This window comes from Cyprinus carpio, chromosome A7, assembly GCF_018340385.1.
Source record: "Cyprinus carpio isolate SPL01 chromosome A7, ASM1834038v1, whole genome shotgun sequence".
NCBI lineage: Eukaryota > Metazoa > Chordata > Actinopteri > Cypriniformes > Cyprinidae > Cyprinus > Cyprinus carpio.
Genome location: NC_056578.1, coordinates 31,909,318 through 31,925,222, shown reverse-complemented (window position 1 = coordinate 31,925,222; position 15,905 = coordinate 31,909,318). Strand labels below are relative to the sequence as shown.

The following is a 15,905-nucleotide window of genomic DNA, read 5'->3' as shown; positions in this document are numbered from 1 at the left end:
TGAATAATGACGGCTGCCCTGGGTAATGTTGTATTACTGAAAGCTTATTTTGTATTGATGCATTGGCTTTGTCTTTAAAACAAACAATTGGGCCAAAACAGCACTTTGAAACGTAATTGAATACTGGTTACAGTGGGTATAGAAATGAATCACCACCCTTTAATATAATCACATTTTGTGGCTTTGCAACCTGAAATGAAGACGGATGCAGTTTTGTTTTATGCAGCTGTATTTACTCAGTGCAACTTCCAAGTGAAATATTTGATACCAACACGTCAGGAAAAAATAAAAGAAATGAAAAAACTGAATAACTGAGTTGGAAAAAGGATCACCCCCTTGTGTCAGTATTTTCTTCAACCATCTTTTGCTTTAATTACAGCCTTTAGTCTTTTGGGATATTTCTCTACTAACTTTGCACATCTAGACTTTGCAATATATTGCCCATATTTCTTTGCAGAACTGCTCAAGTTCAGTTAAATTTGATGGTGACTGTTTGTGGACAAGTCAAGTCATTCCTCAGATTTGCAGTGGGGTTTAAGTCTGGGCTCTGAAGAGGCCATGCAAGGACATTCACCTTCTTCTGCTTCAATCACTGTGTGCTCAGGTTTGCTGTGTGCTTTGGGTCATTGTCATGTTGGAAGGTAAACCTACTTCCCATTGACATCTTTCTGCCAGAGGGCAGCAGATTTTCCTCAAGAATTTGACAGTATTTTTGCCCATCCATTTTTCCTTCTATCCTGACAAGTGCTCCAGTCCCTGCGGCAGAGAAACACCCTCATAACAGGATATTACCAGCTCCATGCTTTACAGGAGAAATGCTGTTATTTGGATGGTGGGCTGTATTGGATTTCCACCAAATAATTCAATTTTAGTCTCATCTGCCTCAGAATCTTCAAGGTGTGTTTTGGCAAAGCTCAGTCGTGACTGCATGTGGCCTTTCAAGAGGAGTGGCTTTTTTCTTGCAAACCTCCCATACAAGCCATATTTGTAGAGAATTTGTGATATTGTTGTCACATGCACACAGTGACCACTCCTTGTTATAATTTCCTGCAACTGCTTCAGAGTTGCTGTAGGCCTCTTTGTAGTCTCTCTGGCCAGTTTCCTCCAGGCTCTTTCATCCAGTTTGGAGCGACGTCCCGATCCAGGGAGGGTCTGTGTTGTACCAAATACTTTCGACTTCTTAAAAATAGACTTCACTGTAATTCTAGGCATTGATCGAGCCTTTGTTTTTTTTTTTCTCCTGACTTGTGCCTGTCTACAACTTTATCCCAGAGATCTTTTGATGGGTGCCCATAGTTGATTTTTTTTTGATTGAGTTGCACTACCAATGACTGAAATGCTCCAGGAAAGCTCTTTTCATGCTGAGTTAATCAAAATGACCACAGCTGATCACAATTGAAAATCAAATGGCTTTGTGTGCCACTGAGAAGGTGATTAGCTACACCTGATTGAGTTTACAAGTCATTTTAGGATGGGGTGGTCCTTTCCAACTCAGTGATTCTGTTGTGTTTTTTTTTTCTTCTGACATGTTGGTGTTATATCTTTCAATTGGATGTTATAAGCTGCACTGAGTAAATACAGCTGAATAAAACAAAAAACTGTGTCCAACTTCATTTCAGGCCACAAAGCAACAACATGTGATTATTTTAAAGGGGGTGATTCTTTTCTATACCCACTGTATATTTAAGATGCACATCTAAGGTGTAAAAGAAGATGTGCTTTTCAGATTAAAGTGGTCCTTCTACAGAAAGTCATGCAATTTCACTAACTTTTCAAAGTATCAACCAAAGTTATAATGATAATGTCTCCAGCAGCTGAAAAAAAAGAGCTTGGAGAGAGAAAGAGGGAGAGAGAAAAAGAGCAAGCGGGAATGGGTTATTCAACCTATTACAATGCAAAACAGTACAACACAATACTGAGCCACCACACCCTGACCCCAATTTACTGTCTTTGCTTGCTGCTGTGCCTCTGAGATAAAGAGTGTTTAAAGGTGATTTATATTAGGAGGGAGTGCAGAGGTCATATGCATGACAGATGTGACGTCCCCTGTACTGCCTCTCCCACTATATCTGCCACAAGGCCCCAGGGGCTGTTCCCTGCCCTGCACCCCGTTAGTGCCTGGCCTTTTTGTTGCTTCTTGTGAGGTCAGACCTTAATTATGTAAACAATTAATCTCCAAATTTAAAGTACTTAACATGAAATAAAGCTTCCCCTGCTAATAAATGAACACAATCATGAGCATTTGAGAAAAGACCTGAACTCAGACAGTTCAGGTTAAAGGGAAACTACCATTTGTGTTACTGTGGCCATATCTTGCTGTAACTTCCTTGTGTAGCCCTGGCAACAATCACTTCCTGTCGTGTCAAGCACTGGGGCGGGTATACGGGTGTTGAGATTAAAAGAATGTGTGTGTCAACTGTAATGATGGTAAAATCTTAAGCCATTGAGTAGCACTGTTGAAATTTAACACCCATGAGAACGACACACCTTTCCATACAGACTCACTTTTATTTCTTCCCTCCCCTCTTCTCCGCTGTTTGTTTCACTCAAGGTTACTGATATTTGGACTGCTCCCAGATGACTTGAGAATTAAAAAAACAATTGCAAGGATGATTTTGTATTGTATGCGTAGAAGAACGTCCCACAAAAAATCTCCGCCTAATTCACAATACATGAATACACACACGAATTTGTTCTTAACATCAGTCTAAAGTTTTTGTGCATTCTAAATGACCACACACACATTTTCATCACTCTCTAAAGACATGCTCTGACCTGAGCGACACAGACAGAGTAAGATCCTTGAGCAATAGCAAATGTATTGTCCTCAAAACCAGTTTAAACATAATAAACACCTTTTATACAGACCTCTGATTAGCCATCTGTATTTTTGTGTATCTGCACTGTTATACAGAGAAACCTCAGAAAGCTCAAGATATAACCCAGCTTAAACTTAAGTCTTTTACTGTATATAACAAAATATTTTTAAGATGAAATATGTATAAAAGTTCATCCTAACACGATTATAAGGTCTCCTAGGGCATGTGATTTTTACATATGTGGTTTCAGTTATTCCTACATTTGTTTCATAAATTTAGAATTGACGGTAGTATGGAAGTCACTAGTCAACAAGGATTTGTTTGTGTAAACTTTGTATGCAGATTTTATATACAAATTTGTTGTCACGCACACTTAGAAGTTACAAAATCACTCCAATGTCCTCATTCACTGTTCCCTACTTTAGTCCACTAACATAGTCCACTTAAAGGAATGAGTGAACAGTGACCGACACTGAGTGCACCAGAAGGGCTGCCATTTTTGCATAGTTTGGGCTTGTTGTTTAATGATTATTCAACACTTAACTGATTGACAATCTCCAGTATCAATGAAATGTTTTTTTCTTAAATTTTGTCAAGGAAACTAGCATAAATAAACCTAATTAAACCATTAATAATCAATCAAAAAGGAAAATACACCTGCATGATACTGTTATGAACACCATATACTGCAGAGATGCAACACTCATAGTGCCACATGGATATTCTTAGGAGTGTACGATTGTATATCCGTTATTTTGGTGTTAACAGCATCTTACTTGCACTGAATGGTAAAAGAAAACATGAAAAACACAAATTATTGTTTTGGAAATATTATTTCATATTTATATAATAGAAAAAGACATTAATGTCCATAATGCAAAACATAACAAAAGTTTTAGTTTAAGCTAGGATTGGTTGCAGTAAATTGTGTTCAGTCTTTTTAATTTAAATGCTGTGTACTGTATATATTATATTTATTATTATTTTATTATATAAATATATTTATTTGACCATTTCAGATCAATTTCTAATTTCTACAGTTTCACAATGGCACAATAAAGAAAATAAAGCAGAGCTGGCTGAAGAAAAAAAAAAGGCTTTGGTCATGGAAAAGGAAGCACAGATCCAGTTATAAACTTTTTCAGGAGAACGTCTGATTCTCTTTTATCATCTGAAGTTTCAGATGCAGCAAGACAATTGAAAATACAGAAGCAATTCCAAATCTGAACAGCTGACAAGAAACTAAATTAAGGTTCTACAGTGGCCTAGTTCAAGTCCTGACCTGAATCCTACAGAGGTGATGTGGCAGGACCGGTTCAAGATTTACCAAACTGTCAAAGAAGAACAAGCCAAGAATCCTCAAAAGACACCTTTTAAATTACATGTGGTGTTTAGTTGCAGTTATTGCTGCTGAGTGCTGTCAAACCAGATATCAGGCATTTACTTTTTCACTGGGATGATATGATTCTATGTTAGTGGTTTTCACAGAGGACCAAAAAATAGGCTAAAAAGGGCAATTTCAATCTGAGGCTGATTTACAGAACGTCTGGGAGTCATCAGTCCACCTGGAAATGAAGCATGATGAGATGCTCAGGATGATAAAATGAGCACTTCTGAAGGAGAACTAATCACCGGATTGCCAAAGTTAATCTTAATATCCATAAGCAGAACTATAAGTGGTGCAATAAAATTTTGGCAATAGAAAATATTGCGACGAAGCAGCAAAAAAAAAAAAAAAAAAAAAAAAAAAAATCAGCCATAGATGTTTAATTGGTGAGGATGGTAGTACTAGGTTGTTAATGTCGATTTTTCCTTTCAAATCAGTCTTCATTTTGATGAGCTGATATTGACTCCCAAAATCAATCCTTTAGTCTGTGCCGTTTTCAGTTGATGTGTGAACAACCTTCAAATTATGTAGCCTGCTTCCCATCTAATAATAACAATAAGCTTCGTGCTTTTCTACTTTGGATATGTAACAAAGTCTCAACTTCAAATTCTGTCAATTTCATCACAAAATTTTAACAATAAATGTTGTTTTAGCAGTCTTTAATATGTTAACTGATCACTGTAGCCACTTCAGTTCAAACAGCAATGTGGAAAGTCAATGCAACTGTTCATCTCTTCCTCTTTAGTTAGAGCACAAAATAAACATGAGTTGACCGAAAATGTACAACTTACTGAAATCATATCAGGTCCCATGTAATCGCTCAATCAGTGTTTGTGGCAAGACGTCAGTAAAAGATCTTGTAATAGCCCGTTAATTAGCAAGCAAAAATTACTCTAGAGAGGAGCATCTGAATAACATGTGATGAAAACAAGTTTCTTTACAGACACAGTTTAATTGTTTATATTTCAACAACAAATTGGATAAGAAACAAAATGATAGGGTTTCATTAAAAATTTGATATAAAAACTGCTTCATGTGCAGTTTTCATTTTTTATTTTATTTAGGCGATTATTAAATAACCGAATGAATGGTTTATTAAATAAACATTATTTTGGGTTTTGGTTTTCAGCTAAATGAATCAATTTCACTTTCTCTTTTTCTTTCTTCTGTGTAGATGATGAAATTGGTTTGGGTCAAGAGTTTGTGATTTCTGTCATTTCTTTGACACATAAGGATGAAAATCCTATTTCAGTCAAGCAGTACATTAAGTATTTATATATATATAAACCTAGAGAGAACAATAACCGAAACACCTGAGCGCTGAGTATTAATGATGGCTTGCACAGGCTTGCATTTTAGGCACAAGTCCAGAGCCATCTATAACAGGAAAATTAGATGTCAGGAATAAAAGCCCACTTGTGGAGGAAGAAAGAAGGATAGGGATATGGACGAAAAGGAAACTATTATATAATCAACTCAGAAAACACATTTCCTGTCTGTGTGTATAAGTGTGTGTCAACTTCAGATGGATTAGCTTCATTTTTACAGTAGCTTCAAACAGTATTTGGAACACACTCTCTTTGCGATTTTTAACAATTTTATGTTTTGGAGGATTTGTATAAATTTGTATAAAGTAAATCTGTTTACACGCCACTGATGTTTAGGTTCAGGGGTGTGGCTATGCTTACTTTGTTAAAAAAATTGTATGTTATCATATAAATCACATCATACAAATTCTTAAGAAATTGCAACAAACAACTGAGTGCCTTAATGCCCATGAAATTAAATGAGAAAATTTAAGCTACACTTAAAAGTATAAATGGTAAATAATAGGTATACAGTTGAATGTTTTGGAACATAGTATTTAGACATTTATTCTTTACATTAATGTAAAGTATAAATGACTGCACTGACTTACTCAGTGAATTACTCAATTAGAAAAACTGTGTGCACTTGTGATGAACTGGCTCCATGAATTGCAGTCACACAAGGCTTTCGAGTGTGTGAAATTACTTCAGGGTGTAAAATCTTCTGATTTTTTTGCTGGTTCAGATTGGCTGAAGCCTACAGTTTGTCTGGTCAAAACAAGGATGTCCTACTGTGGTTATAATCCAAAATCACCTTTGTTGAATGTGTAAAATATGTGTGTGTAGTATGATGCATGCACACACACTCTCTATTAAACTCCTCTGACTGGAAGGGAGTATAGCATAGTATCTGTGACTGCACCTTTAGTCAGGGCAGACGTCATATTACATTTGATGACTTTGACTTTGCACTTGAAACAACAACAAAACCGTTCAAAACATTAATAACTGAATATGCCATCTACCCTGACTAAGGGAACTGTGGGATGAGTTTTGGGTTCAAATTGTGGTAATAAATTTAGTCAGAAAAGGTTCAACATAAGTTGTTTGCTGATACCAAATGGCATAATGTGTCATCTTGACAATGATAATCTGTCATTTTTAAGTCTGGTTTAAACTGACAGTTCCCCACAAAATATCTCAAAGTCATACAGGTTTGGAATCACTTGAGGGTATGTTGACAATGTCAAGTTTTGTTTGCACTATCTTTTTAAGTGTCCAAGTACATTTTGGAGCTACTGTATATTATATAGAGTTCTATGAATGTTCTGCTAGATGGATAATGTCTTTAGGCAGTATTAACCCTTCAAAATAAAGATTAATAATAAGTAGCAGTCACCAATATGTCACTCTTTTCCTTATGAATGAACTATGAACAGAACATCAAGAATAAACTAGCCTGACTGGGAGCCACTAAATTAATATATAACGTAACACAGAGATTAAAGTTAGATCAGGCCTGACATGGCCAGAAAGCTCTGAGGAGTTTGCTCTGACTGATATCTCTCCTCCATTATCTCTCCTACGCACTCTTTTCTGTGTGGTTTGGTTTCATTAATGGGCTTTGTTTTTCCTGAGGTATTTTGAAAATGTGCTCTTCTCTTTCCTCAGTTTGTCTCAAGGCAGTTTAAAACCACAACTTTTTAAAAGGAAGGCAATTTCTTTCTGACAGACTATTTGATGTTCATTATCCCAACCCAAAAGAAAAAGGGAGAAAGGAAAAAAAAAACAAAAAAAACAATTAAGGTGGTTGACTGCTCTCCCAATCTGGACACACGTGGTTAGACTGCTCTGTTTTTCTGGGTTTAGACAGGTTTTGCACACTTTTCAGAGTGTGAAACGAAAAGTTTACAGAGTGGTAAAAATGTTTCTATTTGACAGTTTTCTAATAATATTGAAATTTTACTACAATTTAAAACAACGGTTTTCCATTTTATTATATTTTAAAATGTACTTTATTTGGGTGATGACAAAAGCTCAATTTTCAGAAGCCATTTCATCAATCTTCAGTCTCACATTATTTCTCAAAAATCATTCTAATAAGCTGATTTGTGGAAAACAGTGCAACTTAATATTTCTGTGGAAATGGTGATAGATTTTGTGTTTCAGGATACTCACATAAATAGAAATTTAATTTTTCAATATTAATTTATTCCTTTTAAATTTTTTAAGATTTTCTTTTCACTGATTTCCAGATTTTGTATCCCACATTTTTAATGTGGACCTTGGGTTCCCACTGTACATAAACCTATCATCACTCTAGGCCATTTGTTCACCACTGAAGGTGAAAGCGAGAGAGCAAGAAAGAGGAAGAGAGTGTGAATGAGTAAGAAGAAGAGAGAGAGTGAGAGAGAATTTTTTTTTTTTTTTTTTTTTTTTTTTTTTTTTGGAGGGCATGCAACTGGTGGAGGGCACATGGCAAGTTATGCTCCAAAACTACCCAAACAGTCTGAACGATTTCCTGTATGCTTTCCCACGCTTGCAGAAAGAGAAAAGGGGGAGAAAAAGAAACCAAGAGAAGTGAAAAGAACGAGAGGAAGGGAGATACTACAGAGAGTGATATAAAGAGGAGAGAGGAAGTGTCATGTCTCCGTTTACAATTAACGGATGCAATGACGCCTTTCTGTTCCTCACTGATGACAACCAGCTGTCCCTAACAGAGAATGACAGCACTGGAGAAACAAAAAAATTAAACGCAGAGAGCAAGGGGAGAAAAGAAAGATGTATGAGGAGTGGAAATGGACACATGGGAAGAGCAAGACCAGTTAGAATGAGTCTGTGGGCCAAAATGAACCAGAGAAGAGAAGCTAATGCAGCCTCAATCCCCTCATTAGCCATTAGCTTCAGCACAGATGGGCTCCTCATGCTGCTCTATCGCAAACAAATTCTGCTAATTGAAGAATAGCGAAAGCAAGAGTGTTGTTACCCTCCAACCACAATCTGCCATTAAGGACAGCAATACCAATGTACACAATCCCACATCCTTAAGAGACCCACAAGCTTTCTGATGCTAACGCTAATCTAATATTGATTCTTCATAATGACAGTGGTTTACAAATCTTCCTTCTATTGGAAAAAGACATTATTTCACCATGTCATTGCTTAGCTAAAGCTAGCCGTGTTTATATGATACAAATCACTTCACTTTGTTCCTAATTCAGTTTGTTTTGTAATTTTGCTAGACGTGCTCTTAAAACCATAAAATGCATGGGTAAAACTGCAGCTAGTCAGACAGTCAAAATCGATTTCTTTAAGCACCCAATAAAAACCATACAAGACAGACTGTCAATTCGTTATTGATTTTTTAAAATAGCTACACTGGCTAAAAGCACAGGCCAATCTCTGTTGTCTTACTGCCAGGTTACTTAAATTGACACTATTTTTGTTTAGACGTACAGTTATAATCGAAGTGCATAAAATAATCAAGTGTGTTTTTGCATAGTTCAGCTACATTTTTGCATCTGTCTATCCAAGTACACATGACAAAATGCTGAATATGATTAGAATTTGAAGGACTAAATAGATGTTACTGATCACCTCTGAATTTTGGAGCGTGATCACAACATCAAGGCCAACTGTACTCTGACTGACATGTTGACGGAAAAAAGCCACTTCGCAGTATCCAGGTCTGCTGTCTGACAATTTGAAAAAACTATTGCTTTAGTCTGATTGAAATTGAACTTTTAAAGTACACGTAACCGCACTTATTGACAAAGCAACTCTTAACATAACAGACTTTCAATCTATTCCAGACTATATCAATAATGAATGAAAGTGCTAACGGCAATAGTACAAATACAGGACAATGGTACTGAGCAACCTTAAGAGCACTTAAAAGGGGTCCTATTAAGCTCTTCTATAAAGTCTTGATTTTGTTTTGGGGGTGTACTAGAACATGCTCTCATGCTTGGTGATTCGAAAAACGCATTATTTTTCAAATAATTTACATTATTACAATACCTTTCTCCCCAGCCTGGCACAAACGTCTCGATTAGTTCTGGGTTTGATGAAAGCCCGCCTTCCGAAAAACGAACTGTGTTGTGATTGGTTAGCTGTCCCAGTGCGTTGTGATTGGCAAACAGCTTAAGTTTTTCAGTACTGCCTTGCCAAGTAGTGCCTTTGCATGCACAGATATTGCAAGACATATTAGAGTGGTAACGTTATTGTTACTGTTGTTGTTGTTGTTTTTTTTTTGGGCTAAATCTCATTTTAGATAGAATGTCAACAACCGCTTAAAAACAACTGCATTTACTATGTACAGATAAGTGCAATAGAAATATGTATTACATCGCAAAAACGGCATACAACTTATACTTTGAAATGTAAATACCACACACAACAACAAATAAAGCAGCAAACTTATGGCGCTTTTCCACTGCGTGGTACAACTCGGCTCGGCATGGTTTGCATTTCCACTGCAGTTTAGTATTGCTTTAGAGTGGGCGGGATTATTCACATGTCGTTATAGCTATGCTGCCTCTACTGCCACGACTCCTGAAAAACTTTTTCATTCCGTGTCGCCCCATCAAGCTCGCACTGGATCCGCTCCTCTGCTATCAACGAGAGGAACGTCTGTACTTCCGCTACAGACAATGAAACATTTTAGTTGCTAAAAAAAGGTGCGCTCGTTCAAACCAGTTGCGTTCGATCCTTCGCTGGCTGTGCCGATTTAAATCTAGCAGTTCTTTTGTGTTTGTGTCACAAGTTCAGTGGTAGTGGTAGTTCAGTGGTAGTTCAGGTAGTGACGATTCTCTCTGGCCAATCTGTGATCAGCAGAGTTAACACGTCTCGTTTTGGTAACGGTACGGTTCACTTGGAACCTCAACCGAGGTGGTACTAAGAAAAGTACCAGGTACCAGGTACTGTACCCCAATGCAAAACCCCCCAAAAGTGAACCGTACCGAGCCATACCATGCAGTGGAAAAGCACCATTACAGGCTGTGATGCAGATACAGCATATTGTTCTGACAAAGTGGGAACTGCTCCGTCTTTCAGCAAAAGCTTTCTGCCAAAACCAGCACTGTACTTCCTCATGACTCCCCTAAAAAACTGACACTACAGCAGCACTTCTTCTTCGTCGTCTTGTCTGATGCACTCAACCAAGCGTTCTAACCAAGACCTCGCCCCTACCCACCCCACAACCATTCGAATTTCCGTAGGCGGGAATTATTGTATTGATATTCAAATCACAAACCCCAGAAAACAATGTTGTAGTCCAAACGAGTCGTTGGTTGTAGTTCTTGAAAAGGGATTTTTTTTTAAAAAACAAAATCTCTCCCTTTGGAGTGGACTTTGAGATTTGTAACTTTGTAGATCTTTTTTATGCCCAAACATACACACTACACACTGACTAAAATTCAAAAAGTGAAAAAGCATATTAAGACCCCTTTAAGAGAGTCCAACTTTGTGCTTTTTTTTTTCCTCAGTTATGTGAATAAAAGCCTTAAATTGGTTCAGTGTATAAATCTCTTTGCATAAATGTACAGTGTATAAATCTCTTTGTATAATTGTACAATCTCTTTATGAAATTCTTGAAGCAACCAGCGTTTTGGTGCAACAAACTTTTGATGGAGGGACACAAATCTCTCAGATTTCAGTAAACATATCTTTGTGTTTTGACGTGAGGGTGGCAATTAATACGTTTTAATTTTTGGGTGAAGTAACCAAGTAATTTCTATGGTTATATACAGTATTTATACACTTGTTTCATATTTACAAAGTTGTATTTATGTGTAATTCACAGCTTTTTGGTTGCCTGCAAATCAGTTAATTGAGAGACTTGTTCAACTAGTCAGTGATATGCTGAAAGGTCATTTACTAATCATTATAGTGTCAGACTACACATGACCAAAGTCTCATTCAAGGGAAGTCTGTTCACTCGGTGACCATATTTGCAATGCCTCCAGGCAGCTACTTTGGGCATGCAAAAGCACTGGTTTTGCATTTTTTCAATGTCAAGATATTGTAATTAATTGCAGTTCACTTAATTTTGAAACAGATTTGCTATACCTGACAGCGTTTGGTTTAAATTAATTGTGTGTCATAAAAGCATTTTAAGATTTGAGAAGTGGTTTTTATGCCACCTGCATAAAAGCTTATTGTTTAAATTAATGCACGGCTCAGACAAACTGTAAGTGTGTGTGTGACCATAATAAAATTAAGAGATAATTATTCCTTCACAAATAAATCTCTAAATAAGTAAAACTGATTGTGTCTGTTATTATAGATTTACACAACATTTTAACTATTTTCAAAATATAAATTTTTAAATTATTATTATTATTATTTTTAAATAGCTGTCCTTATTTAACAAGGTACTCTTGTAAGAAAATAGCAGTGGTTGCGACAGAGTTTCAGTATCACCTTCACTTAAAATTATACAATCTAATCTTGTTTACGTGAAATAAGCCTGCTACCGAGCAGGTTTGAACTAACAGACTATTGCTATGTCAGCAACTACGGGATGAGCTTCGAAGAACCTAACAATCCTGGATCATGTCAAATCATCAACAATAAAATCCAGCTAACTGAGTAATCCATGTACGAAGAACGGACCCCTGTAGTAAACTTTTACACAAATGCAGAGTTTTTTTCCTCATTTGGTTTCTGCCATATTCTTACCTGTGTAACTTAATGTGACAAGCCTGGACATGTGCCAGGGAAATACAAGGAAAACAAATCGCCCTGGCAAAGAATTGCACAGGACAATGGTGGAAAGTCCTATAAGACAACTGAGTCCTGATATTCATGTCACTGCCTGTAGAGCTGAATGCTATATGTGGAATCTAGTAACCACTAACCAGGTACTAGATTTGCCTTGAAAATAGGCCACACATTCTGAAATGCCCACAAACGTTGTACACAGAATAACAGAGCATTGTGATGGACAGACAAGAAAGCCTGCCCTGTCAGTTCAGTGAGCAGCATAGGGAACATAGTGGCAAAACCACACACAACAACAGAAAAGAAAAGAAAAAAACACGAAATACAGTGCCAGGGTGTGTTTTCTTGCTCACAAAACCTGTTCTACCACAACACTGTGTGAATGTGTCTCTGAAAAACCAAGTTTTTTTTGTTCCTGGCGAAACGATGATCAAGCTTGAATGCGCATGTGCTGGGGAGCCTGTGAGAATGTGTGCACGCTAATACAACTTGCTGAAAAAAAAGGGAACTGAGAATGACATAAACTGGATTCATGGAAGTAAGGCTGACTTTTAACAACCTTTCAGTACTTAGAAGGAAATGAAATGGAGTGTGTTTGATAATGGCATCATTAAATATAATAATAGTGACATTAAATGTTACTGAATGTGCAAGTAAGTTACTAAAGAGATGAGATGAGGTGGCCTCTTTACTATTAACTGGAGAGGACAGGCTCCCCAGAGCCAATATTCCCTACGCCAAACAAGGTTACTGCCTTTCCTCCGGCGAAAACTGGCCTAGTGTCCTAATACCATATCGCAACAACACATTCAGTGCAACATCAATGTAACATCCACATCAATTTAAATAGGTATGCAGCAGAAAAAAATTTCACTCCGCTTCTTGCTTCGACATTTAGGAAGTAAACACATTAGCACCTTTGGCACATGAAGGAATCTCCAAATAAAATACTCAGGTAACAAAATAAGTAATTCATTTTGGCAACTGAATTTGCTGCCGAGTTTATGTGCATTTCACACAAACTGTGTTGTCTCCACAAACTGCAGAAAGTCCCTTCTCTAAACTGACTGGAATCAGCTTGAGCTACGTCCTCATACCACACATGCCACACTGATCAGTCCGAGAACAAGAGAAAAGAGGGAAAACAACATATCTAATAACTAATGCGAGAGAGAGAGAGAGAGAGAGAGAGAGAGAGAGAGAGAGAGAGAGAAAGAGGATGGGAGGATGCCTTGATTGAATTTCACTGGCTAAAATTTAATTTGATTCATGAGCACTCACATGATAAGCCAGTAGCCCACATGGCAGGAGGAGAGAGAGAGGGAGACATACAGGAATAAAGAGATGATGTAGACAGGACTGATAATAGATAGGGCAGAATTGGCAGGACAGGTAAATTAGATTAGCATTAAAGACGGAGGGGTAAAAAAAAAAAATTCTAAAGAGATGTGATTGAAAGACACAACACTTTACTTAAAGCTTCAACAGTCATTCCATCATATTCGTGTATTAATTCCATGCCCTTCTATACCAATGCTAGGACCCACAAGTTTAATGCTAAGAAAGTAGTATGTAACTTAGATATTATTCTACATGGGCTGGAATGAAATGTGACATTGAAAGGCATTTTATCTTCCTCCATTTTAATTACGCCATTAAAGGATTATTTCACTTCCAGAATAAAAATTTCCTGATAATTTACTGACCCCCCATGTCATCCAAGATGCTTTTTTTTTTTTTTTCAGATGCAAAGAATTTATGGTTTTTGAGGAAAAGATTCCAGGATTTTTCTCCAAATAATTGACTTAAATGATGGCCAGCGGGCTGAAGGTCCTAACTGCAGTGTCAATGCAGCTCCTAAGAGCTCTTCACAATCCCAGCCAAGGAATATGGGTCTTATCTAATGAAATGATCAGTCTTAATCTTAAAAAAATAAAAATGTATATACTTTTTAACCATGAATGCACATCTTGCACTAGCTCTGCGATGTGCGTTCCGCAAATTCACACATTACGTAATCATGTTGGAAAGGTCACACACGGTCTGCTTTGTAAACACTGGGTCGGTATTTCCGCCTACATCACACGTGACCTTTCCAACGTGACTATGATGCTGCAACATGAACATTTGTGGTTAAAAAGTATATACTTATTTTTATTATTATTTTTTTTAATTACCAATCATTTCACTAGATAAGACCTTTATTCCTTGGCTGGGATCGTATAGAGTCCATCGAAGCTGCATTGAAACTGCATTTTGGACCTTCAGCCCGCTGGCCACCACTGAAGACCATTATATGAAGGGTAATCCTGGAATGTTTTTTCAAAAAACGTAATTTCTTTGCAACTGAAGAAAGAAAGACAGGAGCATCTTGGTTGACATGGGGGTGAGTAAATCATCAGGAAATATTAATTCAGGAAGTGAACTTTACAAAGTTTACATCTGATCTGAATTTCGCAAAACAATTTATAAATATAGCAGCATTTTACTACCAGGTTTTCAAGATCCTGACTATTTAAAAGTAATCATGTTAGCGTAAAGGAACAGAACTGTTTCTAATGTTTCTACATTGTACAACCTATGACTTATGTTTGAACCACTACATGACTGAACTAATATTAAAGGGACAGTTCAGCCAAAGAAACATAAAATTCTACCATCATTTACTCACACTAACATCATTCCAAACCCATAAGACTTTTGTTCATCTTCAAAACTCAAATTCAGATATTTTTAATGAAACCAAAAAGATTTCTATCCCTCCATTTGAAGTCCATGCAACCAAAAATTGTATATCATGCTGATAGTATTTAAAATCTGTAAATTATGTCCATAATACTGCCTTATTTGTATATTTATTGTACATTTGTAACATTGTAGACACTGTATATTCTGTACTTACTGCTTATTGCACTTCTGGTTAGATGCTAACTGCATTTCGTTGCCTTGTACCTTACATGTGCAATGACAATAAAGTTCAATCTAATCTAATCTAATCTAGAAGCTTGAACGTCCTTGCTTTTCGCACAAGAACCAATAGACCTTACTCAGAGTATTTAATTTCTGACACAAGGCTGAGGCTGTGAAGGACAGAAGTACAGTGTATTCTATAGATTGTACTGTTGTTTAACAACATATGATTGTCCAGCTGACAAAACGTCTTTCTGAAAAAGACTTCATAACACAGTTTTTGTTGTTATTACTATGTGTGTAAAACGATGTGTATGAAAATTACTACGTTTATGAGGTCTATGAGGTTGTTTGGTTGCACAGACATTCAATGGCTGGACAACAATGAAAATATTAACAATATCTTTAGAACATATTTAGAACAGAAATTCATCTGAATTTGGAGCAACATGAGAGTGGGTAATTGATGACAGAACTGATGACATTGAATTTTTGCTTGATGAACACATTTATTTGGCATAGCATTAACTGTCCTTGAAGCAAATTTGGCTGTATTTACTACGTTCATTTGGGAATTAGGCTGACGCAAAATATAATCAACAGCACAAACTTCTAAATTTAGGCAGAAAAAAAGGAAAAAAAAAAAAAATCAATTATACCATAACATCTCTGGGTACCATGTGCCCCTAGTTATAAGCAACCCAGCAAAAGTATTTTGCCATATTTTATGATAATTTCTGCAAAATTCTGTATAATTAA

The 15,905-nt window shown here is 36.7% G+C and overlaps 1 protein-coding gene across 3 annotated transcripts in view; it reads right to left on the bottom strand.

Annotated features, from left to right (window-relative positions):
• LOC109088198 (1-phosphatidylinositol 4,5-bisphosphate phosphodiesterase beta-3-like) overlaps positions 1-15,905 on the bottom strand; it is a 58,274-nt gene that overhangs the window by 25,108 nt on the left and 17,261 nt on the right. The gene's annotated exons all lie outside the window — the stretch shown is intronic.